The sequence below is a fragment of the Anas platyrhynchos genome, chromosome 2 (genome assembly GCF_047663525.1).
Source record: "Anas platyrhynchos isolate ZD024472 breed Pekin duck chromosome 2, IASCAAS_PekinDuck_T2T, whole genome shotgun sequence".
NCBI classification, from domain to species: domain Eukaryota; kingdom Metazoa; phylum Chordata; class Aves; order Anseriformes; family Anatidae; genus Anas; species Anas platyrhynchos.
In genome coordinates, this window is record NC_092588.1 from 96,754,190 (window position 1) to 96,780,205 (window position 26,016).

A 26,016-nucleotide genomic window follows, 5' to 3' on the forward strand; every position below is an offset into this window, starting at 1 on the left:
GCAAATTGGCAGGTAATTTATGATCTTGGATGAGGAGTCACTGGGAGCCGACCAACAAGTCTGTGACTTAGTTTTAGTAGGTTAACCATCTTCTCCATGTAGGTATCTACAATAAAAAAAAAAAGTAAAACCCACGATCTAGAAGGATGAGTAAGCATTATATCACCATTGATTGTTCCTCAGCTCCCACACACAAACAGGTCTCTGCCCGTGACAGCATCCTTCTGAGAGTGGCTGTCAAATTGGCAAGAAGCATCTTTGGTGTAAAGCCTTCCTGGAAATTGTTGAGCCTTTCAGTTGAACAACTTCGTTTTATCTCACAGTCTTAGAAGATTTTTCACAAATCTACTTTATTATGTGGCTTTGAAATTGCCTGGATTTTTCTAGCCTTGAATTTTTGATCTCCTATAAAGATTTCTTATGCATTTACACCCTGTCCTGCTTCAGAGTGCAGCAAAATTCTTAATCTGTTTATTTTTACACCACAACCTTGGGAGGAAAGGTAATGCAATTTGCAGGAGGGATTACTAAGAATGAATGTGGCGAAGGGTGAGGTTTTCTGCAGTTAACTCGAGCAGCTTGCTGCTGTCAGAAGCAGCCATCTCTGTCACTTCTCCTTCTTTCCTATGGCAGAGAAAGGCCTTAAAAATGGGTCATCCAATTTCCTGACTGGTTGCCCTAATCTGGGGTGCAGTTTTCTCCCTGTCAGTGGGTGAAATGAAGATGAAGAGTTTTGGAAACTGGGCCAAGGAGAGGTTTCTCAGATACATCAAAGTGGCACTGATAATCGTTACATTTGTTCAGAGTAGTGCTTTGATAAACAAAACCTAATGGAGTGTTTTGAACTCTGGGTATCATACAGTAGAAAGGAGCAATTTATTTGATTAGGAAGCTCTCCAATTTAATATTGGTTTAAAAAACAAATGTCAGTGTTGAGACCCACTAGGAGTATTACAGTTGTTTTTTCTTTCATTTTATGTATTTATGGTTTGTGTGACTATTTTAAGCTCTACATGTTGACAACACTTTCAGTCCATAAGACACGGCAATTAGAGCTAGCAAACTGAACATTGAATCGGCTGAGCTGCATTATCATTCACACATAAATGACGGGGTATGCTCCACATCCTAAAACCACCCTCTCCCCTGTGTGATTTGGGTAGAAGGAGCAGGGGAGAGGGATGGAACTGGAAAGAAACTTTTTTTTCCAGTCAGTCCTGACAGCAAATCTAGGGTTTTTAATTAGCTTTCCCTTCCCCTAAAATGCACATGAACGTCTTTCCACAGTTTAAGGTTTCAGAACTAAAGGAGTGACCACAAAAGCCTTCAGGCTCAGGGTAGTGATTACAGAGACCATGCTGCAGGAAGCAGTAGGTCATGCTTCTTTAAAGGAAAATGAAAAGCCGGAAGTACAGCATTGCAAGAAGTGAATCCTTAGGACATCCTGATGTTTAAAAAACATGGTTCTCTTCCAAACTCATTTATAAGTCAAAAATGAGAATTGAGTGAGAGATTCCTCGAGAAGACACATCTCCTGGTGCACCTCTCTCTGTTCTTGGCCTTGCTCTTGAGCACTAGATTCACAGGCTTCAAAGACCTGCCCGGACTTCAGATTAGGCCCGCAGGAGGCTGGCAAAAGAGATTTAACCAGAGGTGGCCTTCATTATACAAGGAGATCTGGGAGTCCACCTGCAGGGCTGTGTCAGGCTGGGTTTTAAAACGCTGCTCCTTACAGTGGTTAATGCAGTGGATTTCTCTTATTAGAACAATACAGCATTTCCCCCCCCCCCCCAGTGGTCTTCATTTTTTGTTCTTCTTTAAGTTAAATAAATGAAAGTAAATGTTCATGACAAAGGAACACGTTTTCCTTTTTTTTTTTTTTCATCTGAAATTCTTTTCTAACACCATTACAATAGTATGTCAGCATCTCATAGTCTTTCTGGTTTTAGCCCTGTAACATAAAGGGATGTATTTAGATATTATTCCCATTTTACAGATTCAGTAACAGAAGATGGAGTCAGTGAATGGTGTGTTTGGGTGCCCCAAAGAAAGTCTGAAGAACAGCCAAAACTACCCCAAACTGCCAGATCTCTTTGCTGACCTCACTGCTGGCCTATTGATCTCTCTCTCAGCTGTTGCTTCCTCCCCTCTTCTGACCTAGTTGTCACTCCTTTCTAGTATTGTCAGGGGTTAGGACAGAGATTTATGTCTATGGACAAAAACCCTTTTGAGCCTGAAGGTCTCCTGATGGCCTGTTTCATCAGCCCCGGGCAGAACAGGGACTCCCAGTGGAGAGCTGGTCGCGTGAGGGCTCAGGTAGCCTCCTGTGGATGTTGAGTGCAATTTTGGAAGATTGCGAACAAAACAGCAGATTGCTTGGTGAGCTTCATAATAGTGGTGTCAGTTTTGATCCCAATTTGGACAGGTTTAGTTTAAGGAACTCGAAAGTGAAATGTAACATTTGATGGCCTGTACAGTAATCTGGGCTCTTGTTGGCCCATTACTCAAACTGGAAATAGGGGTAACGGGGCAGTGTCTGGGTATGCAGGGAGTCTGCCTCCCTAGCACACACTCATGTACAAGTGAGTGCCCCTGGGGTACGTCTGTGCATAGCCGTGTTTGCACAAGGAGAAAGCCAACGTGTCCACAGCTCTGCCTGCATGCACTTTCCCAGCGCCCATGAAAACAGAAGGCAAACTCGCAATGAAACCAGCAGTGAGAGTGGAGGAGAGCGGCGAGATTGCAGTTGATTATGAGGCTGGCAGCAGATGTGCTCGTCAAACCCAGCCCGCTGCATCCAGGCAGTTACCATGGCGATGGAGTGAGTAATTGTGGAGCTCGGCGAGCTCCCCTGCCAAGGTGGACACGGGCGCTGCATCCCCACCGCCTCTGCCTCACTCCCTGCGGGTCCTGGGGAATCCGAGTCGGGAGGGGGGGACATGCGGAGACAGGGAGCTGTGATTATTTTTTTTTCTTTCTTTTTCCTTTCTTTCATTTTTTTTTCCTCCTGGCTGATGCTGGGAGAGCGGCGCTCTCCCTGGGAAATATGGAGCTGCGAAATAAATGGGCAGGAGTTTCCCCGAAATGGGAGCCGGCTGCCATTGGCTGCTGTCGCCCCGCCGTGCCAATGGGAGCCCGACCAGCCGTGGGCACCCGCAACATAAGCAAAGCTACACGCTCACCCGGTGGCGCTGGGACTGGCGAGCAAAGGTGTGCAAAGGGGGGGGGGTCCCTCCTCTCACATGGCTACGCCGAGGACGGATCTCATTAGAGAGCCTCATCGGAGACCATCTGCTGCTCGCGCGCATTGTGCCTTCCACAGAAAGCAGCATTAAGTCACTCGCTCACTGTCGTGTGGGAGGCGAATTTGTCATCGGGAAGGATGGAGCTACAGGATCTCTGTAAGTAAATCCCTGTACTTTACCTTGCTGGTGCAGCCCGAGTGCGGATCGATAAGCAGTGTCATCGGTCAAGGAGCAGCAAAAGGAAATTAGCAGCAACCGCAGATAGCGGGAAGGGTCTCCTGGTTTTGTTGCACACGTAGTCAGTCAGCTGTGTTCTTACTAATGGCTCCAGGCATTGGACAAACTAGTTAGCTGTTTGCTTTGCCTTGGGTGGTTGTTTAACCTAATTAAGATGAGTCTGTGCAAGGATGCTCTATTCTCGGAGGCGTTTCAGGATCCCCTCTGGGTTTGAAATGGAGAGCGAGCCACATGGAACAGAATTGTGCTGGCACAAAACTCCGAGGTGTCCATGTGCAGTCGCCGGCGCTTGTACTGTCAGTGTATCATGATAACAGGTGCATTATTGCAATGGTTTGTAAAGCTCTAGTTCAGACACTGAGCCAAGGAAACACGAGTTGTTCACCATGCCTTGCTGTTCTCAGCACAGACAATCGTTGCTTTTCCTGCCCTCTCTCTTCTTTTTTCTTTTTCATTTCTCTGTTGGAGGAGACTTTCAAAAAGGCATGGAATTCAAAAGCTTTCTTGCTTGTTGATGAAACAGGCAAGTGCATGGTAAGTGTGGAAGAGTTTCCTTATAGACCATTGCAGCATGTGATAGAAGTTGATTCCCTCGCCTGTTGGGACTCTGCATTTGCTTCTGTAAAGCAGAAACAGTACATTTAAAAGGGTGGGGGGTGGGAGGGTGCAAATCTGTCCCTACGTAGCCCTCTGGGGTTACTTGAGTTACACCAGCTATGAATTTGGTTCAGCATTGTTTGTCTTTTATCAGGTATTTGCCATAAGACTCAGTGCTTTGCTGTACAGAGCTGGTGAATGACTCTGCTTAACCCTCTCAGAGGCTGTTGTCATCTTAGCTGGTTTGTGAAAGCGCATAGGAGGGAGGACAGGAGCAAAAAGATGTAGAAAAAAGTTTCTGTATTTTTACTCTGTGCCTGAGCTAGTCAATGGGTGTAAGGAATTTTATAGTAACCAAACCAGGTGTACAAATCAGATGAAGCTGACTGCCTTTTAGGGATCCGTTTTCAGTGTGTTGTGTTCATTTTAGAAATAAATGCAAAACTTCCTTTCCCGGTGCTGGGAGCTGCTGGGAAGTGGCCTTGCTGCCTGGAAATCTCATGCTGAAGGTGTGCTTTCTGGAGAAGGCTTAGCTGGTCAGCTTTGCTTTAGAGGTGCTGCCTTGCAAGTTGTGGCAAGGCGTGTGCGAGCTTATTCCTTCTGTTGAAGGAATCAACATCACCTCAGATGTCGATGCAGAAAGGAATTGTTAGGGTTTTAAAGAACCATTTGATCAAATGAAATTAGAGAAATACAGAATGTGGAAATCAGTGCATCAATTCACTGAAAGTGTCTGCTGTGGAAGGGTATAGTAAGCTCCTCTGTGTACTTTCAAGTGTTAAACCTGATGTGTAACTAAAGCAGGAGAACCCCTCATTAAGTTTGACTTGCTGCCTTTTCTGGAGATGTGGGTGCAGGTCACTCTCCCTGTGTTTTCCAGGGATATTGGGGTCGCCTTTTATTGAAATGATGGCCCCAGGCATCCTTTGGCACTGGACTTAAAAGCAATGTATTTTTCCTAATCTGTGCAAAAGAGGGAGAACTGTTAGTGCTTACTGCAGAACTTATTTTTGTTTAGCAGTGATGGAAGTGACAAAAATATTTTTTTTGAAATAGATGTTTGGCTGCTCTGTCACCTTCCCCTGAGACTAGTAAACACTTATATTTACTCAGCACTGATGTAGCTGAAGATCCCATCATGTACAGCAGTCTAGGCAAAGAGATGTGCCCACTCCTCATCCTAGAGGTGCATGCTTTCATCTAGGCTGAGATACTCCATAAAATGCTGAGGGAGAGCTTGGACTCCTGCACATCTGGGCATGGTTTGTCTCTGGCTCCAGACTGGTCATTTGATACACATCAAAATGAAGCTCCATTGCATCTTTCTGAGTGTTTTTTTTTTTCCTATATCTCCTACCTTCTGCTTTATTTTCTGATTGATAATGTAGGAGCCTAGGAGAATGTTATCTTTTAAGGTCACTGCAACTTTAATATGATATTTTAGTTCTTGTTAATGCTCCAGGGATATAGCTCAAACAATACAAACCTCTTGAGTTCAGTCACTCACATTAGACAAATACTATCTGACTGTTCCTATATCTCCCATAACCTTGTTTAAATAGATTTGTTTACTTGTCTATCCCTGTGCATTAGCAGATAAAAGGAGGGCAATGGGGAGGGAGAGGGAGAGCCTATAACTGCTAAGCGTTGTATGGTGCATTATACCTGTCTGTCTGAGGGCTTCAAACCACAGTAGTGCCAGAGGTAGAAAAATTTGTGCTGCAATCAAAGCCACATTTGCATGAGATTTTTTGACCTGATGGTGCAGAGAACAGTTGCTTGTCATTAATGCTTGGGGATGATCTATGTGGGAGAAGTATTTCAGATTCCCAGGATATAAGAGTTCCAGCAACAGAAGAGTGAGTAGGCTTCAGTGAGAGCTGTGGCATGCTGGCAGCAGTTAGAAGGACGCAGAAGCTGAAAAATGCTATCTTGGGGTAGCTTTAATTGGTTGCATTGGAAAACACTTGCTTTGATGGGCTCATATGTCTTCTAAAATGCTTGGTGCCAGACCAAATTGGCATACCTCCATTGACTTACACTAGAAGCCACAAGACACTGATCTGATCTTCAGTCTTAAGCTTAAATTTTTCTTGGAAGAGCAGTTTTTGAAAGGCAACTGGTTAATTTTCCTCTCCCTTTACCTCAGCAACAGCAATGTTGAAAACCAGAGTAGAATGGGTAGTGCACATCTTTTGGCTTGTTCATTGCACGTTAAACTTAACAGGTTATCTGTCCTTGGTCTACTCAGAGAGCCTCATCCCATCTGCTTGTCTGTACTGGAAATGTAGAGCAGAAAGCTAGAAGAGAGGTTTGCTTTGATGAGAAAGTAACAACTTGGGTGATGGCTCTTCACTTTCTGTACATCCACAGATACTAAACTGGCATATTTCACCATTTCCCTTGATCTTAACCCCCCTTCCGTTTCAGTACAGACATGGTTCTCATTTGTGTTCTAGTTAAACAGATGCTAGAGCCATCAGTCTTTAGTTTTCCCTCAGCTGTATTTTTATTTTCACCCAATTATTCAAGTAAGTAGGTAGAGTTCTTCTGCAAACTACAAGCCAAATGCTTTACTTTAGGTGTTTCTGAGTTTGGTATGTTCAAAGGAATCGCAGGCTATGATAAATCTGAATGAGACTAAAAGCTCAGATATGAACATTTCCTTATTTTTGTTTGTGTCTGGAAAAAGTTACTCCATGCCAGGATGTGGCTTACATCGAACATTGTGGCAAGTCACAGAAAGCTCGCTCTCCCTGCTCAGTACACACACACTCGCATCTCAGATGGCAAGTGCACACAACAAAGCAACACCAAGTGCAGAATAAAAATGGAACAGCAGTAAAACAAAGACGAGTGAATCGTGAAAAGCCCATTGATTTACTTGACACCCATTTTGTTCAACATTGTGCAGTGCTAATCTGCAAACTCCTGTGCGTCACAAAAAGTTTTCAGAACAATAATAACTGTCAATCCTAGCAGATTTTACAGACCTGTCATTACTCTTTCATTGTCTTGAAGCACTAAGTGGCATACAGAAAGATTTTTGGCATGATTTCAGTAATGGTCTTGTAAAGAGGAATCGTGTGTCACTATCTCACGTATGTTATCGTTTGCAAATAGTGTAGCCCAGCACAGGCCCCTAGAAGCATGTCTGTCCCCATCCTAGTGTGATTATTTTAAGGTGCTTGTTTATTTTGTCTCTTTAAAAACAAACAAGCAAAAACCAAAAAACTTTTCACTCTTCTTAACTGCAAAAATCTAAAAGCAAGAAATTAGAGACTTCCTTTCACATTTTGACTCGATACCTTCTAGAGAATTAGAATTACTGTAATAAATTCACATCCTGCTCCACTTGCTGCTCCCTGGGAAGGAGATGGGAGCATTGACAGTGATGGCCACAAGCAGAAATTTTTATCTGCTCCCTTAGAGCATCCAGGTCCTCACCTACTTCACTGAGGGCAAATGTCCTCCTGCTCTGCCATGTGTTCTTTCACTCCTGATGTTTTTCTCTCCTGTTAAGAAAGTTCCCCATCATGAGGAGCTACAAGCCATTCTTAGGGCCAGGTCTTTGTAAGTAGAGTCATGATGGGAAGAGAGATTGGCTTTGCATAAGGGAGACACTTTTTTTTTTTTTAATCCAAAATCAGAGGCTGTTTAACTGGACATTTTGCTTTCAGACTCCCTCTTCCTAGTGTAGCATCATACAAATACATACCTTACCCAAATAAAATTATGATGAGATATAGCAGGAGACATGACATTCACTCTGAAAATGAAAACATGAATTGAATTATGCGCCTTTGGTAACTTGCAGAGCCCATACATACTGCAATAAATCTGTAGCAGTTTGAAAAGCCTGTAGTACATAGATTGCCTTCTTTGTGGATTTCACACAAATTGTTTCTCTACTTAAGCATTAAATGGTTTAAAAAAAAAAAAAAAAGATGCGAAAGTCAGACCTCAAGGGAAATAAATGACCTTCATATAAACTAGAACTTTGATTAGCTGTAGTTTGGGTCTTTTAAACTCTATAATGCACAAAATCAATCTTATCATGGGGTGAAAAAGGAGATCTTCATATTAATGTTCATATTAATGTTAGCACGCTGTCAAATTAATACATCAAATAATATGCTCTTATCCAGAGTTTGTGGACTGCTTTTATCAGTGCTTTTGATGTGGCAAAGAAAATGCTTGTTCCATAGCTACAAACCCAACTCTTTTAGTCTTCCCTTCTCTTTGAACTTCAATTTTCTTAAGACTTGGAACATCGTTATACAGAGAGCAGATTTCACAGATAGGTATTTCAAGATTCACATCCAAAGACATATTAGAAGCCACACAAAGGGATTTTCTTTTAAACTAGATTTTCAAATATATGTAACCTTCTGGCTTGACCCCTGGATCCACTCCCAGGCTGTATTTCAAGGAAAAGTATCTACCCACATATGGTTATCACCACTAAGATCAAAGCTGTCACTTTATTCTGACACCTGTGAGAATGAAATGGATATTAAAAAAAAAAAAAAAAAAAAGTGGGGGAAATGGTGAAAAGATTTGAATGAGTTCACATTTATAAAAGACACGCACCCACAGATCTCGGAAACGAAGGGAAGATTTGCAGGGTAAGCTGCAGATCTCCTGCTCAGAAGCAACAGAACGTTTTTTTATTTGTTTGTCTCACCCAGGTAATTAAACAGACTTGAAAACATAAACAACTATAGATTTTCCAGATCTCTACAAATATAGCTTCGTTTGCTATGAAAGTTAATAAGGTTCTAATTTTAGGGTGGATTTTCTGCTGGGTGTCTAATGGAAGCCACTGTGAAGGATGGTGTTATCTTATGCTGCCATTGACGCCTCTCATAAAAGTGTAGTGTCTTTCCATTTGCCTTACCTGGCAAAGCTGTAAACTGTCATAGGTTTATCAGTGAGTGCTTCCCAAAGGACTGCCTTAACTGTCCCTTTAGGTATCTGCAGAGGTAGAAATGCAGCTATTTGTGTTTCTTGCTGACCCGTGTATAAACAGCAGAGGAATTTTGCACAGCCTGTCTGCCCTCCGTGCAGATCAGGGACAGAAGGCCCAGGGGCGTCAAGGTGTGCATTTGGCTCTGTTGTGCCCATGCCTCAGCACTACAAGGCACAGCACAGCCCTTGGCTTTCAGCAAGCCAGGATGTGCTAGACCATGCTGGAGCCAATGGCCTGAACCCTCTCCAAGGGGAGCCTGTCCCAGTTTTTGTCACCCTGGCTAGGTAGGCACCTCTAATAATTCACCACAGTGCCAAGGAGTGCTGCGGCTGGAAGAACCTTGTTCTGTAGGAAAACTAATTCAGAGTCCCTGTCTTCAACACAAGGTGTTAAAATATATCTTTGGCTCTGGCCACAGGGAAGAGCCATCGATCAACCTGTCTTCTCTCCTGTCTCTGTGCCTTCACAAGGGACCTTTTCCTCCCCTTCTTCCCCACACACATTTTGTAGGGTAGAATTCTCCCATGTGGCTAACAGAAGCTCTGCTCAGCCTGCAGAAAGGTGAGCTTCCCTGATGTAAGGGTCTTCACTGCCTGTTCAGACTCTCATTATGCTTTGAAATACAGCTGCAGAGCTGTAATGATGTCCATGAAACCTCCCACTTTTACAGCTAGCTGCTTTGGTGCACAAAGTGTATAGGCAAGGGCTTGAGTTAGAAATACCTCTGATGTTTTGCAACAGCAACAAGAAGTTGGAAGTATCTATCTATATATATCTTAATATTTGATCCTGATTTTTTCTGCCTTTAAATGCTATTATAAGCCAGTTAAATATTTAGTGAAAGTGTGGAAAGTTTATTCACAGTCATTTCCCAGATAAATTCCTTTGTTTTCACTTCCTAACTTACCTTTTTAAATCCCCTGTTCAAATTAACACCCCATCTCAAATAACAACAAAATGTCTGGGGGTTGTGCTTAAAATGTATTAAGTCACGTTTCCAATTGCAAGTGGAGTTGTGCTGTTTTGTAACGCTACAGAAAAAGTACAAGAGAGTTTCAAACAAAATAAGTTTTGCTTGTTCGTGCATGAAATTATATATCAACCCACCTTTGCATGCAGAATTTCCACCATTCAAAACTCATGGGCCTCTGCTCCAGACTGAACTTTTCACCAATTCCAGTAAGGGTTTTCACTGCAAAAGATTGTAGCCCAGTGAAATTCATGACTTTGACTTTTAAAAATATTTATGGTAAAAGCTAGAAGCTTGTAATCAAGAGTTTATTTGGTGGGGTAAATATCAAGAGTTTCAGACATACAGATCTGAGCACTAGGATTTATCATTGATTTGATAAGAGAAACAATTGCTAGATGTGTGTTGGGTTTTCTCAATTATAAAGCACTTTGCTGCCAGGTTTCAACCAAGGAGATAGTCACCTTTCTGTTAAGTATTACTGAGTGCTGGTAATTGAAAGAAACTTGTTTTTTCAGTCAAAGAGATACGTGATGGATTTGTAAAGTGACAAGTATGGGAAAGCCCCCCAGCTAATTATATGATTTTAAACTTAAACACCAGAGCTCAGTAGCTACTTGTTCCAGAATTTTGCCTGAGCTATGATTTAGAGGCTTTACTGCACCAAAATCCCAGAGGTTGTTGCAGTTTGCAATAATGGGCTGCCAAAAGATAATCACAGTATTCTGGTGATTGTAAAGAAATGTACACATTTCCTCACAATCTCCTGCATAGAGAGACACCTGGACCTGAATCCAGATCCTTTTGGATTATGCCCTTGATCTGTTGTCCCCATCCATGCTTCTGCATCACTAGTACTAGCAAACCACATAACCTAACGAGGGGGATGCACATCTCTGAAGACACAGCCCGTCTGGAGCATCAAGCTGTGACTGATGCCACAAGGCCCTCTGTGAAAGGTGAATGCGGTAGGTTGTGTGGGAGCTGTGGGTCAAAGCAGAGCGGTCTAACTGTCCAATTCCAGTCACCTCAGTAGCATTTGTTGCTTATATGAACATTGTGCCCGGGGTCCAAATTCAGGAGCTGTTTAAAAGGAACGCCAGTGCAGGAGGTGAGACTTGGGCTGTGTTGAAGCAAGTAGTGTGACTCTCACCAGTTTCAGTGATCCCAGATTTGCATCCGGGGAACAAGGGGTCACCTTTCTGGTGGAATGAAGTGGCCAAATTATACCATGCAGGAAGACAAAAGGCACATCTTCCTAAGGAAAACAAAAGATGTCAAAGGCATCTGTGTGCGTCAGTAGCAAAACAAACGATGGTACTGATTACCAATATATAAAAAAAAAAGAATGTTTTTTCCACCAGGGGTAACAGCTTACTACTTGCCTTGCTCTCAGGATGCAGGGAGAAAGGAAAAGAAAAACGTACTTGTAGCCAAGTTGATTGGTACAGTCCAGCAGCACAGTCAATCAAGTTGTTTCATCATTTCAAGTCATTCTGTAATAGCACTGATTTATCTTGCTGCCTTGCAGTTGTCCCCTGTCGATAATTTCAGTTTTGTCAAGTGACAGCAGAGATTTTGCTGAAAACCTGCAAGCTTCTTACCTGCAGCGAACAGTAGGACAACAGAGTAGGGTTTTTTCCTCTTCATTGATGCCTATTAAAAGCCTTAAAGGTGTAGGAAATCTTGTGTTGTTTTTTTTTTGTTTGTTTGTTTGTTTTTTAAGGATAAACTACTTTTAAAATTACATTGACTCAGCAGTAGCATGTGTGTACTTTAGATCATAAAAGGTTGATAATCAAGCCTTGTTGTGTATGCTTAGCTCTTTAACTCTAGCTGTAACATTTTACTTTTATTTTAATTCTCTAGTGGACTGGTATGGTCTTGATATGATAGCAAAGAGACTGCTGGTTTGTTATATATATAATAAATATTTTAGTTATAGGTGCTACCCTTCAGTTTTCTATTTCTTCAGTTCTCTGTGTGTGAGAGAGAGAGATAGATAGAGAGTGGAGATAATTAACCAAAATACATTTAATTTATATCTAGGAGCAGGCTGCTTAATAACAAATTCTCTAGTTCCCTATTGTGCTAAGCAGAACTACACATAGGAGCCATTTTATGTAATTCAGTGGGATCAATCCAGTATGCATGTGCTACCAAAATGTGATTTGAGCCTCTTTGAAAACTATTTGAGGTTCTTTGGAAAGCTGAGTCCCTTAGATTAGGGGAAAGGAGATTTTTATTTATTTTTTTTTAAGATGGCACTAGTATGCAAGAATCCAATTAAAAATTATTGTAAAATCCAGTTTTATGAAGTAGGAGGAGATAACAAGTATTCCTGACACTGCTGATGTAAAAAGAAGAGGAAATATACATGTTGTGCATATAGATGTAATAAATAGTCTAGTAATAATTCACCTTTTGATTAGTCCCGTAGTACTAGAAGACTTCATACTAATGCAATTCACAAGCTTTTCCCTGGAAATGTGAATTTCCATAGAACATGCAAAACACTTGTCTTGCCAGGTTATTTTTGTTTTTCCTATGATTCTAGGCAGATTGAAAGACTTGTTTAAAATTTTAAAAAAAAGTACCTAAATTAATACATACACTGTACTGACAAACGTATGAGTAAAACAAGGCAGTATAACAGCCTAAAGATGCTACCTACCATTCAAGTTATTTTCCTGCTGGTATCAACCTTGAGAAGTTGAGTTCTGAAAACATTTTACCTACAAAAAGGTTTTTGGTATGAGCATGAAAAGGAAGAAAGAGAGCAGATTTCTACTATTATTTAGTGTGTATTTTCAGGGCTGATGGAGAGGAAGATTAAGCTCCTGCGTGTTTGACAGCAGCATTTGAGCACTTGAGTGAAATTCTATCTGCTCTGCTCTTAATCCTGTGGTAATTCGGGATCTGTAACCACTGATTTCTAAGCATGATAATCCACCCCCCTGCAGTCGGTGGTGTTGGACTCATCAAGAGCCTCAATGGTCTTCCTGGTCTTTAAATAGAAAGCAGCTTAACCTGGTTGACAGTTAAGTGTTGTTAGATTTTCTTTAAAATGAGTTTGCTGGTCTGGTTGTTCCATTCAATGTAACGCTGGGATGTCATTCTTCCCTTTTTCGGATCTTTTAATGTTGGCCTTACTGGAGTGATGATGAAAAGTATCCCTACTTAGTAATCCCACCTCTGGTGAAACTTCAGTTAGCATCATGAAACAGAGCTTTTGTCTACAGCCTCTTGGCTCTGCTCACTGATCTGGAAGTCTACATTTTCCCTGGGTGCATTGTTTCATTAAGGCTTGCCTTGCCACAGGGCAAGCGAGAGAGAATACTTCATGGTAGCCTTTAATGATTTCGCTGAAGTATCAGCATGAGTTGGTTACAACACCTCCGGTACAGATATCTATCCTACCCTATGTGTTCCAGATTGGAATTAGAAAGGAAGACTAAGGGAGGTACTTTTTAGGCACATCACAGTGCAAACCCATAAAATGAAATGCTCTTAATAAACCTTCAGAATTAGGTGATTCTCTTTTTAAATACTAAATCACTTGCATTTCTCCCACAATTTTATTTTAGAAATCTATTTCTAAGATAAAGGAAATCAGAAGCATAAATACCTGGATATTCTATAAAACCCATGGCCCTGTTTCTAACAGGTATCAGGTACAATATACCTGCAGGTATCAGGAATGAGATCATAGATATTCATGGATGTCTTCCAGTAGCTTTCCACTGATATCAGTGATCACTTAGATTTGCTCCAGGTTAGCATTAGAGAGACATAATAAATTCAATAGTGGCCAAACTGATCTTCTATCAGAAGGTACCCTCTAGGCATATCATACAAATAATCTACAAAGATGCATGTGATAGTAGCTAGAAGGGTAGCTACCTTCTAAATATATACTAAATTTACATATAAGTTATGTAATTGGCAAGAAAAGTCATCTCTTCCTGAGATCTTTACTACATTTGCTTGAAACCAGGAAAAGCAGTAGAGGCTTGTCTCTAAAGATCTGGCAATATGAAGTCAGAATCACCGTGTGTGTGGCCAGAGCAGCACAATGGCTGCAAAGTACTCAGCAGAAGCCAAGAGGGCAAGTCCCGGCAGTGTTTGAGGGCAAAGAAGAGTTAATGATGGAGAAGGCAGAACTGCAAGCCAAGATTTGTTGTAGCTGGCAGTCTGCGTTGTGAAGGGAAGAGCAAACATTCATGCCATGTCCAGAATGGAAATACCAAGACCAACCTTGAACAAGAAGGTATTATTTATATTTGGGAGGCTCGCTATCTCTGAGAAGCAGCAGGGGAGAAAGCACCGTCTCATGGTGTGGCTTTTGACTAAGTCAGGCTGACACAGTCTGCTTCAGTTCCTCCATCTACCACAGACTTTTTCTGCCACCTTGAACCAAGGAAGAGAACTTCACTCTTGCACCCTGGCTCTCCATCTGTGACATGCATGAGCAAAAATGCTGTCTTGACATAGTGATATGCTGCAGGTAGAAAATACGCTGAAGATCCAATGATGTGGTTCAGAGCAAGAAAAAATAGACTAGAGCCCCTACGGTTAGGATTTCCTTGCAAATGGCCTGAAATAAAGTGCAAATCCTGTTTACCAATGTAAACTCATTATATTAGCTAAGGGCACTTTTATAATTAAAGCATCAAGATTCTAGTTGCTTAAAAGAGATGTGAAATTTCCTTTAACAAAAGCGGCTTTGTAGAGAAGTATGAAAAAACAGCACTATGTGCAAACCCTGAAATTGCTCCTGATGTTCAGTTAAACTTGTTTCTGACCCACTGGGTTCAAATGGGGGCCATTTTTCTTCAAAACTCAAATTCATCTGTTCTAGAGCAGTCAAATTCAGCCCTGAAAGACTCTGAAAGTACTTCATAGCATGTGTGAAAACACATGACCGGCAATATCTGGGCCTTGTTGATGTTTAGGACTAGACCAGTGATGCCAGCTTGGTGAGCCAGCTAGGTGACTGGGGTGGCCCTGCACCACGGCCAGAGCCAATGTGTCTTCTTCCTGTGCATGTATCCCCTCTCAAAGAAAGATGTAGGCCTGCTGTGCCATGGGAAGCTTGCAGGTTGGGTCCTGTGGGAGAGAGGAATGGGGCAACCCCCAGAAAAGAAGAGAGAGCAAGAAGAGGCTCAATGAATTGTTTTGGAAGCAGTAGGTAGCTCAGCTTCAATTAGATGGCTGTTGCAGAGACTTTTTCCACCTTTTTACCTGCAAATGCTGGTATTGGAAAAGGTATTTGACTAATTTCTGTATCACCTACATTTTACAGTTGTTTCCAGTTACTTTGGGATGCTTTAGTTCATCAAAATGATTAAAAGCTGGTGTAGCATCTTCACTGTGTTGTCCAAATAATAATTGTCTTTAAGGAAGAAAAGATTGGGAAATGTAAAAATACACTACAAAAAGTGTGCCCCATGAGGATAAAAAATGCTGAGTCCTACAGTGTTTCTACTGTTAATACTTTGCCCTTCCACCCCCCTTTTTCTTTTTCTAGTCTCATAGCTGATGCAATAATGGGCTCCTGCACATTTTTAGACCTAAGGTACACAGTCACATTTAGAACCTGACAGCTTTATCTTTCTGGAATATGAACACTACTTGAAGCCTACAACTGAAACAATTAGCTATAAAACAGAAGGCAGTTTAATAAAAAAAAAAAAAAAAAGTAAAAAAAAGTTCTCCAGCTTACAGATACATTTTGAGAATTTATTAAAAAAAAGCAAAAGAAAAGGATTCAAGTAGGTGAACAAGTCTCAGAGTACTTAGCTGTATTTTATGGGTTCTGAGACTATAAATGATTTAAACTAAAAGCCATTTGAGAATACACAATAGAAGAATGGGCTTTGACAACAGCAGAGGGAGCAGAATAGAAATGTAGTGTTACTATATGTACTGCTCACACTAAAAACAGCAACCAACAGGAGGAATTTGAACTACTCTGTGAACATGTATCTTTAGAGCTCTTATTAATGGGTTGTTCTGTTCCTCTCCCAGTTTCTCTTGACCCTTTTCTGAGGGCTAAATGAATCCCTTGTGCAGCTCAGCTGAGGATAATGAAGTTGCCCCAGGGTATGAATGTAGCCCTTGGGTTTGACCTACAGAAGGCTGAGCCTCTGTTCTTTGCTATGTTTTCAGGCAGTTTTGTTTATGTTGGATTAATTAAAAACACCCTCTCCATTCCCCAGGCTTATATGCTCTCCTGCGCAGAATAAAGGAGGCTCCAATGCCCTGCCTCTCTCAGCCTATCCACGCCTGTGCAAAGACACGGTGGAAAATGTAGCTAATGAGGGGAATTTAATGGCCCTGGTCATATTTGCGAGCAAAAAATACACATCTTCTGATAGAGCCTGCGTGGGCAGCCTTTATGATGGGAAGGGGCACTCTGGATTTCTTACAGGCTGCTCTGGAGCTTGTTGCTTATGTTTTTGGGGCCATAGGTATTGCTTGTATTTGGCCAGCAAAGTTGAGTTTTGTTTGTTGGAAGTGAAAGCAACCATGTGGTCATCTGGAATTTGCTCTAGGGTGGATATACTGAAATGCCCCTTCCTTTCCCTACACACTAGACTTCTAAAAGGTTTTAAAACAGATTATTTGTTTAATGACATTTGAACAAATCACTTTCCACAAATGGTACCACCTTTAAGTCCAGAAAGATAGGTTATATCCAGTGTGAGAGACAGATTGTAATCTAGTACAAATTCCCCTTATTTTTCTACATAATTCGACTGCAGTAACTTTCCCCTTTTGTTTTTCTTTCTCTTTTCTCTTTCTTTTCTCGCATCCTTTCTTCTATGCTACCAGTGTGCAGGTACTTCGGTACCACAGACCAGCCAAGCAGAGACTGGTGCTTTGCTGCGAGGCATCAGAAGTTAAATACCACTGAGAGAAAGAAGTTGCCTTCACGAAAGCAGTCAGAGCAAGAAAGCATTTGGCTCTTTTACCTCAGTGCCATGAAAGCCAGGTGGAGTCAGCCAAATCCCCTCCAACCGCCTCCTCCCCTGCCACCACCTTTTTCTTTACCCTGTAAATTGCCTGTGGATTGGGGTTTAAGCTGGATTTAAAATACTCTGTTTATATTAGTTCATTCCTTCATGAATCAGGAGATTTGGCACATCTATGTCCTAGTGTAAGCACTTCATTTCACGGCTCAGTAACTGCGGAGACAGACGGACAGGTTAGTTTGTCATGGAGGACAACGGATGACACCTTGGAACTCTTCACAACTAGTAACAGCGCCAGCATACTGAAATTTGCAAAATGATAAGTTTCCTTAAGGTCAAAACCAACCTGTGAACACCAAAAGGGAATTTACAGGATGTCCTTACCACATCCCAGTGATGTTTCTGAGGGCCAGTCTGTGTGCTGGTCCTTTGCCATTGTGACCATCTGGTCACTTGACTACCATCTGTCAAGAGGGTGTACTCAAACAAAGGAAAGAGTGGTTGGCTCAGAAAGACTTTTTTCAAGGTCTGTGGTTGTGTTGGATTTGTTTTGCATTGATTCTAGAGAATGCTGATTAATATAAATCATCTTGTATTGCGACACTTGACCAAGGCCTATAATCATGCCACTACTTCAGCTGTGTCTGATTGAGAAGTCCCCAGATTAAGCAGAGTATTTACAGCAAGGAGTCCCCTCTTTGCCAGCTGGGAGGCTGAAACCAGCTGAATTCTGAAATTTGAAGGAAAGGAAGGAAGAATCTCTGAATTGTTTTATAAAATGGTCTCTTCCTCATTACCCTAATCACTTAAGTATGCTGAAGGCTGCAATCAGAGTTTTCTTCCTTGTTTTTTGTTTTTTTTTTTTTTTCTTCTTTTTTTATTTCTTTTAAATCAGGCTCAAGAAAAAAGATTAATGAACATTGGACTGAAAAGAATCACTTGTATCACCCAGGTCATATCCCTGCAACTCAGTAATAGACATCAGAGCAGGGGAGACCATTAAACTTCTCTTCCATGTGTCTCATTGCATGTTGCAGGATACATTTCTCAATGTCCTTTAAGCCATGTAGGTCTACATAGAAAACAAAGCTGTCTACATAATATGCCATGGTATAGGTCAAGGGGACCGTTGATCTTGGGATCTTTCAGTGTCCCAAGATACATTTCATTTCTTAAACGAAATAGTCTCATATCTGAGGATTACATTTCTTAAATGAAGTTCCTAGGTAATACAAAGGAAAGCAAAAATACCCATCATTTCCAGTTGTACTACTGCACCTTAGCATCTTAGTCTAAAGTGGCATTGATTTAAGCCCTGAGTGTGCCTTCTCCCATCCACTGTCTTAGATGTAGCAGTTGCCAGTCTTCAGTGCTGGGGAGAAAGAATGAATGTATGGAAGGATTAAGTGATGTGTACAAGGTCATACAAAGGCATCTGTGGCAGTCAGCAGTCAGATCAATGCAACCTAAATGTTGTCACAGTGCATAAATTAAAGGAATGGCCTACTTTCAGTTGTTTTTTGGTATTTTAAGTGAGAAAATAACCTTCACGTAGTATCCAGAAATAGTCTCTGCCAAGTTTTTAACTCAGCTCTACTCAAGCAGTGGAAATTGGTAATATTTAACCTATTTTTTAAAAGAATTCCTGGCTATCCATGGACATACCAAACTCCAGTCCAGTACTTAAACTCAACCTGTCTTTTCTCATTGCTATTACCTTGAATCTTCTCTTCTTTTAAGGAGTATTCCTATTGCTGTGACCTCTGTCAAAGCTTAACAAATGAGGTGTGGTTTCACTAGCAAAGGCTTGGGCTAGGGGCTTTATTTGCTTTCTGGTACGATAGGACAGATGTTTATCAGATCAGCATGGAGCAGTAGCACAGTGATAGCTAAACCAGATCTGGGAAAGCACAATTGAAGCATTGGCATTGCAGGTATAAAACTTAGAATATAAAGAAATTGAAAGAACAGTACTGTGCTCTGGCTGTGGATTGGTTTGAGTGCAGAAAAACTTTAAACCCTAGAGGTCCCATAGCATACTCTTAGATGCTCTTATGTGTTAAGGGAAAGAACAGTTAAGCAGTTGTGGATATGCTCTGCATATTCTAAGACCTTTTGTCATCAGTAGACCAATCCTGTGAGATCCTGAACATTATCAGATCTCAATGTTTTTGTTTTCTATTGAAAAAAAAATAAAAATGGACTCCTCCTGCAGGAGACAAGACCAGAAAATGCTCTGAATAAATAAAAGGTCTAGAATCCTCTTGTTTTGGAGGAATGTCTCTGTTAAAAATGTTACTTTCCACAATTGGGGCATCTCTGTCTTGCACGTAACATCCCTGCTTAGCATGCTAGATAAAAGTCACATCTGTGGCTTCATTTGTCTAACAAGCAGCTTTCTTGCAAGCTCTCTAATATTTACCCTGGGGGGAGTTCGTAGACCTTATCTAAGAGGAGGAATTACTTTGTTGTATCTTTGGCATGCTCTTTAAACAATATTCAAAAACCATTTGAAACCACACTATATAAAGAGGATTCTTTTTGTGAGTCTCAGTGGAGAAAACAAAAGTGAGAAATTTCCCTGTTCTATTTTCTGGCTCTACTCTGCATCCTAGCCCTTGGCTAGGAAGCTGTTTAAGTCATAGGGCATGATAATTAATATTAAAACAAACAAAAGCCAATCTAAGAGACTTTCTGATGCACTTTGGTGTTCTCATTCACCTGCTCCCCTCATCACTTAGATGGCTCTTAGACCAGCATGTATTTTCCTGGCGTCCTACATACATTAGTGTAAAATCACACAATACATTCCTCATCCGACAGAATAATTTAATCTTTATTCCTTATATGATTTATTTCAAAATGCCTCTACTGCTCCTGCTTTAAGCCCTGCCCTGCTTTCTCCATCCCTGTCCTTTGAGTTTGCAGGAAATGTAGATTGCCAATAGATTATATGGCAGAGTGCTGACCCATAGAGAGGTGACAGCTTGTTTAGGTTTGACCCAAATTCCTCTCAGGAGTTTGTTTATGGTATCACTTATGTTCTTGTACTAGCTAAAATGGAAAGGGATGTAAATTTATTTTGCTGGGTTTGATTGCAACTTTCAATTGAACTTTATCTCTGAGAATAGTCCTTTGGAGCAGCAGCCTCTGCTTAGCCACCCAAAGGTACTGGCAGAAGCCAGTCCCACTACCTAATGCTGTCCTGGTGGTGCAACCCAGCTTCTGACCTGAAGCAACTGGGACAGAAACCAGAGGTTAGTTACTCTTTCTTGCCACCTTCATATATAGTCTTAGGCATGGCTGTCATTTGGTGGTGGAAATGTCAGCCAGGCTTGAGATTACCTGCGCATTTCATTCCTGAGACTTGGCTGTAAAAATTTAGCTCATTTATGAAGGCAAATGTTTTTGCTTGAAAACTTCTCCTCTGCTTGAAAATAATAGCTATGTTTACTACAGTAGCAACAGTAGCCAAACTTTCAAAAAGGAAACCTTTTTGTTGATTGGGGGGGGTGGGGGGGAGGGAAGAGTTGTTTTTGGTAACGTAAAATCTCAGTTTGGCCTTGGCAGGGAAATGCCATGCTGCTGCTGCTGGAACAGGACAAAGAAATGGGCTCTTCAGAGTTGACATCTCTTAAGCTTTCCAGCATTCTGGAGGATCCCCAAAGCCCCATGGAAACCAGATGCATTCCTGCTGCAACAATTAATGTAACCAACCCTCGCAGGAAGGGAACATTTAAGGGGGGGGAACGTTACAGTATTTTCCTTTGGAAAATTCCACTGTTGACATGAAAAACAGCAGGGTAACAGCAAAGATGGATTGCAAATTTTGACAGCACCGACAGGTAAATATTGGCTTTGTGCAAACAAGTTTCTATAAATAACCCGTCTGCTCCAGAAACTCCACAGATGGCAGCAGGGCTGCCGGGGTATTGATTTACCCACTGTGCTCAGTGCAGAAAAGCACAGCTGTCAGCTTTGCTGTTCTCCTCGTTCAGAGTGTTGCTCCTGCTCCTGCTGAGAGCTGTGTGCCTTGTTCACCATTTTTCTTTGGCAAGTGGAGATGAAGATTAAGAGCCTAGAAGAAATAATTTGAAAGGAAAACCTGCCAAAACAACTAGGAACAAATGAACAATATGTAACTATAGAAAATATTGTATATATGTATTCCAAACACTAAATGCCAGCAAGAACCTCTCTCTCTTGCTCAGTCTGTGTCAGGTAATTTAATACAGTTTACAGTGGTCTTCAGAGAGCCAGGAGACTTGAGGAGCCATGGTGGACTTGAACGGCAAGGAAAGCTTATGAAGAAGCCACAAAGAACTCGTACATCATGGGGAGTAACGGGCTAACATTCAAGTTGAGGACTAGAACCTGGAGGACTAGTATCATTTGGGGGATCTTCTGTGCAAATAGAGGTTCTGCCAAAAACCCGTAACAGCTACAGAAGGCTTATCAATAAATGGCAGTCAAATAGGCAGATACTTATATTTGTCACGATTATGTTTTTGGCTTTTATGACCCTTTTGAGGGCAGCCTAAATCTCAGGATTATGAATTTCAGGCATCAGCCAGCCAGCACAATCACTGTCTCATTTGCAAAAATGTTGATTTACAGGCATAATATCAGGAATTGCTTTTTAAAGGAACATCTCAGACTTCGTAATCTGTTCCCTCAAAGCGTTTGCCTGCGATGCAGGTTCATTCCAAAGGCTCATCAGTCAGCAGAGCTGTGTATCTCCTGGGGCAGACACAGCATATGCCATTTGAAGGCATTTTATGCTGTTCTTCTATGTAATCTCTGTGTAATTACACAATCAACCCAGATGATGAAAGTTCTTCAGTTGTTATAGCTACATCTGCATTAGGGATTTTGCCCAGAAGAACTGGGTGCAGTTTTTGTTGTTGTTTTGTTTGGTCTGGTCTTTTTTGCAGGTAACTGGCATAGCTAAGATGGCAAAAACTAAGTAGAGATGTGACCTGGTTGAAAGCATTTTTCCCAAGATAGACCAAGTGTTTTTTATGCGACAAGAGCTTGAAAAAACAGGGCTGTGAAAAGGGCCATGCAAATATCGTAGGATTTTTTGAGATAATTGTCATTACTTTGTATAATAATTATGTTCAATAATAGTTTAACTAGACAAACCATAAATAGTAGGGCACAAAGAGTTGTCAAGAGGAGATTTCTGTCTGAGCTTCAGAACATTACCAGACTGAAAGTGCCAAATGCTAGCCATTTCTAGAGAGACAGCACGTCTATTGCCTTGATTTATTTTTTAAGCATTTTTAAATGTTAGTGAATCTCCTGTGTGTCTTGTAGAAGTTACATCGTTCCATTCAAAGCTGTTCTTTTCACACACTGAAGTTCTGCCTTGGTTTGCTGAAACAACAAGCTGGAAGAATCTTGGCTTCTGAGTTGTAGGCCAGTAAATTCACAAATACAAGGAGAGGTCAACAAGCTTTTTTTGTATGTGTGCATGCTGTTGCCTGTTCTGTTTGAAGCTGAACCCCACACAACTCGCTCTGTTCCTACTGCCATCCCTGTCTGCCTCCCAGAGCTCGGTGCACTTCGCCTTTCATGCCTAGATGCATGGGATGAGGTATGCAAGTTACAAAAGAAGCTAAATACAGTGTGCTAAATGTTTTTACACTGAATAGACCATCCTGCTGCTGAACAAGTTTCAAGTGTTTTGTTGGATTTTTTTTTCTCATGTATAATGTATAAATATGGATTCATACATTGTATAAATACATTGTTTTAAATACTTATGTCTCAAACTGTGCCTGAAATCAGAGTCTGCTCTGGTTTGAAATCTCATTTCTCATGACACAGATTCAACAGAGGAATAAAATACCAATTTGTGTCGCTCAGAGAAGGAGAAAAGAGGCACCCTGTAAGAGTATAATGCAATGTGATGGCAGTTGTCACTGCTGTGTACAACCGAGAAGCTTAGTGACCTGTGAGCTACCATTTCCTTGCTCTCTCATTTGAAGTACAGTTCATGACATTTTCATCATTGTGTTATTGCAGTCCTTTTTCTTAAACCTGACCTGTAAGAAGAGAGTTAAGAGTTTCATTCAGAGAAAGCAACATCAAAGTATTCCAAAAAGCCAGTCAAAACTTCAGCTGCTGTTAATTGTCATAACTCTATGGGTGGTGATGTGGACAGTTTACAAGGGCTAGAGTCACTCGTATATCTAAGGATAATTGCAGACTTCTCTGATGTTTCTTTTGTTGATGCTGTTGTTTATTTGATTGTTTTTAGGAGAGAAGTTTGTGTTTTCTAGTAGATAATAATACAAAACTATCAGTGTTGGATGCAGCATATCATAATAGCCATGGCAGAGATCATTTGGAATGACAACAGTAAGATTGATGAAGCCTCAGAAATGTTAGATGAGCATTAAATAAACTTAAAAAGTAGAAAGTGATCCTCTGCAGTGGATGTAGTCACGTAAAGCATCTTAAAAGCCTTTCCAGAATATATGTGCCAACTCTTGTTTAGAGTAGTTACTGCACTTTAAATAAATGGCATTTTTTCTGCAACATTTTCCTTTTGCAAATCATTAAAATTGCTCCTAATTTATGATTGTGGGATCAGAATAACTAAAAGAGGAAAAAGTGGGTAGTTTTAATTGTAATTAATTTTAAGTCAAAACTCCCACAATTAAAAGGAATGTCTAAATTGTCAACTAAAAAAAAAAAAAAAAAAAAAAAGAAACATTATCCATTGATGATACAAGTAAGCACATTGTATGAATGACCATTTAAATTGCACATGTGTATAGAATTCTACATGTGTATAGAATTAATGTGCAAGCCTACATGTATGTATGGTGGTATACAGGAGCAGTGGGTCTGGACAAGATGATGCCAAGGTCCATTCCGATGGCAGTTTTTCTATGATACATTAGCGAGAGGCCTGTACATCCTCCATAGTATTTTCTTGGGGCAAAGGTTTTTCATCTCCTTCTGTCAAATCATGTCATGCATCACACTGAGTGAATGTTTTCCTAGGTTAATCACTAATCTGCTTCTGTATCAGTAAATATGTTGCCATGGGCACTGTAATAGCAGAACTGAGAGATGAGCTTTTGCCTGGTTGGAGCTGAAAAATGCCTATTTTTATTTTTGATACCCACTTGTTCAATCACAAACGAGGATAAGAGGATAAAGAAGCATGTTCCACTGCCTCTTTAGAATGTAATTATAGAAACATGTTTCACATGCACTTTCCAATATGTAGATAATATTTACTATATGTTCATTACTTGTACTTTTTGGACAAAGCTCTTCTTTTATTGGGCTTTACATTTCTTCACCAGATTGCTTTACAAAAGTGCAGTCTCCTACATATGATCAACAATGAGAAATCACATTCCTTTTCTACACTCCAACATGAACAATACCCATCTTGGTTTTTTGCTGAGTCCCATTATTTAACATTCAGTTTCTTTCCTAAAGTACACTATGCTTCCCGAATAGTGCATGATGAATTACTTAGTTGTGCAAATTTAAATCCCAGAGTGACTCGTCCCTTATTTGCTTTTGTTTTGTTTTGTTTCTCTTTTTTGTTGTTGTTTGTTTGTTTTAAAGAAAGAGGATTAAACTATATAAATGGAACGTCATTATGGTTTATTTTGTTAGCATCTGTGGTGATGAGTCTTTGACCTACATTTATAGCAGGCAATGTACTCTTGCCCTATATCTGGATAATGAATGACAGAAACATTAGTATGGGTTGACCTCTTTTTGGAACATTTTTTGGTAATTTTATATCTAATGGAAATACTAAGGTAAGAATCTTCAGTTAATAAAATCCAAAAGAAAAAGGAACTAGAAGAAAGATTAAAGAGCAAATTGCCCACCTGCTTTTAAGAAGTCTTTCATTTGTTTACGTAAGAGATGCTCATGGACAAGATTATTGCACCCTACAGCAGTATATCCATTCTGAAAGGTGTCTTCATCAAATTTGAGCAGAGTTAATATGTCATTCTCGAAAGCTGACTTTCTCCAAACCCTCCAGAAAGCCAAGCTAAGTCTGTAAGCATGAGCCTCCAGCCTATTAGTTCTGAAGACCTTGACCTCCGAATAATGCATATGGAAACAGGCACTGCGCTCCTTTGTGATGCCCTTTCTTTCCCTTACAGCAGTGTTGTATTGATGTGTTGAGGGAAGTGCATGTTCGTAGCCTCTATTAATACTAATGGTCTTTATGGTTCAATAGGAGAATGTAACCCTGTAGGACTTGGGCATGGTTTGCGTCATCAGTATTGCTGTCAAAGTTGCATGTTTTCCCCCTTGAAAATTGCAGCCAAATTAAACAGATTTTTGAGGAAACCATTCTAAATGGAAACAGATGAGTTACTTCTGATTAGTTTGAAGTAGTTTGTAGGTCTTAGCGACTGTAAGCAAAATGTGTAAGAGAAAAATTATGGAAGATATTTAGTATTCAAACCAATGTGATACTCTTGTTCCCTTATTTCTTTGAAAATCTGATGTCACTGTAGTGATATATAATTAAAAGACACAACTTCAAAGAGGGAGCTCTTCTAGAGGAGTCAATAGCAACATTCCCCTGTCCTTCAGCAGTCTGTTTTCAAATTGCTGTCCAACCAGGGTCTGAGGTTTTATTATTTCTAGAAACACATACTGTCTGTAACTTGCTCTAAATTAGCACATATATTGATGGTATAAAAAATGTAAGCTCAGTTTCCCACAGGTGTTGAAAGGTCACTTTTTCAACAAATTCACAAACTGGCAAAAACAAACCTGCCTTCTCTTTGAATTTTTAATAGCATCCCTTTTTCCGTGTGGAGTCCAGAGGGCAACACTTCTTTAGTGTAGAGGCAGCAGCTGAATGATCCAGCGAGTGTTTCAGAGATCAGCACATATTTGTTCAGTTAAGTTTATGTCTGCATGAATGTACGTGTCATGGGTTTGATACGTACATTCAGCAGCTCTACTTATTTTTCTTCCTGGGTCCTATGTATTGTATTTGAAGGCTTTCAGTGTGGC

General features: G+C 40.7%; 1 protein-coding gene across 15 annotated transcripts in view; it reads left to right on the forward strand.

Annotated features, from left to right (window-relative positions):
- The window catches only part of ELMO1 (engulfment and cell motility 1), a 310,601-nt gene that overhangs the window by 226,098 nt on the left and 58,487 nt on the right, over positions 1-26,016 (forward strand). The window contains exon 1 of one of the 15 annotated variants that reach the window (XM_013094471.5): positions 3,141-3,401. The exons of the other annotated variants lie outside the window; for them this stretch is intronic. The gene's annotated coding sequence lies outside the window, so the exon portion shown is untranslated. Of the gene's footprint in view, positions 1-3,140; positions 3,402-26,016 lie in introns of those variants that run through there. 15 annotated transcript variants of the gene reach the window in all.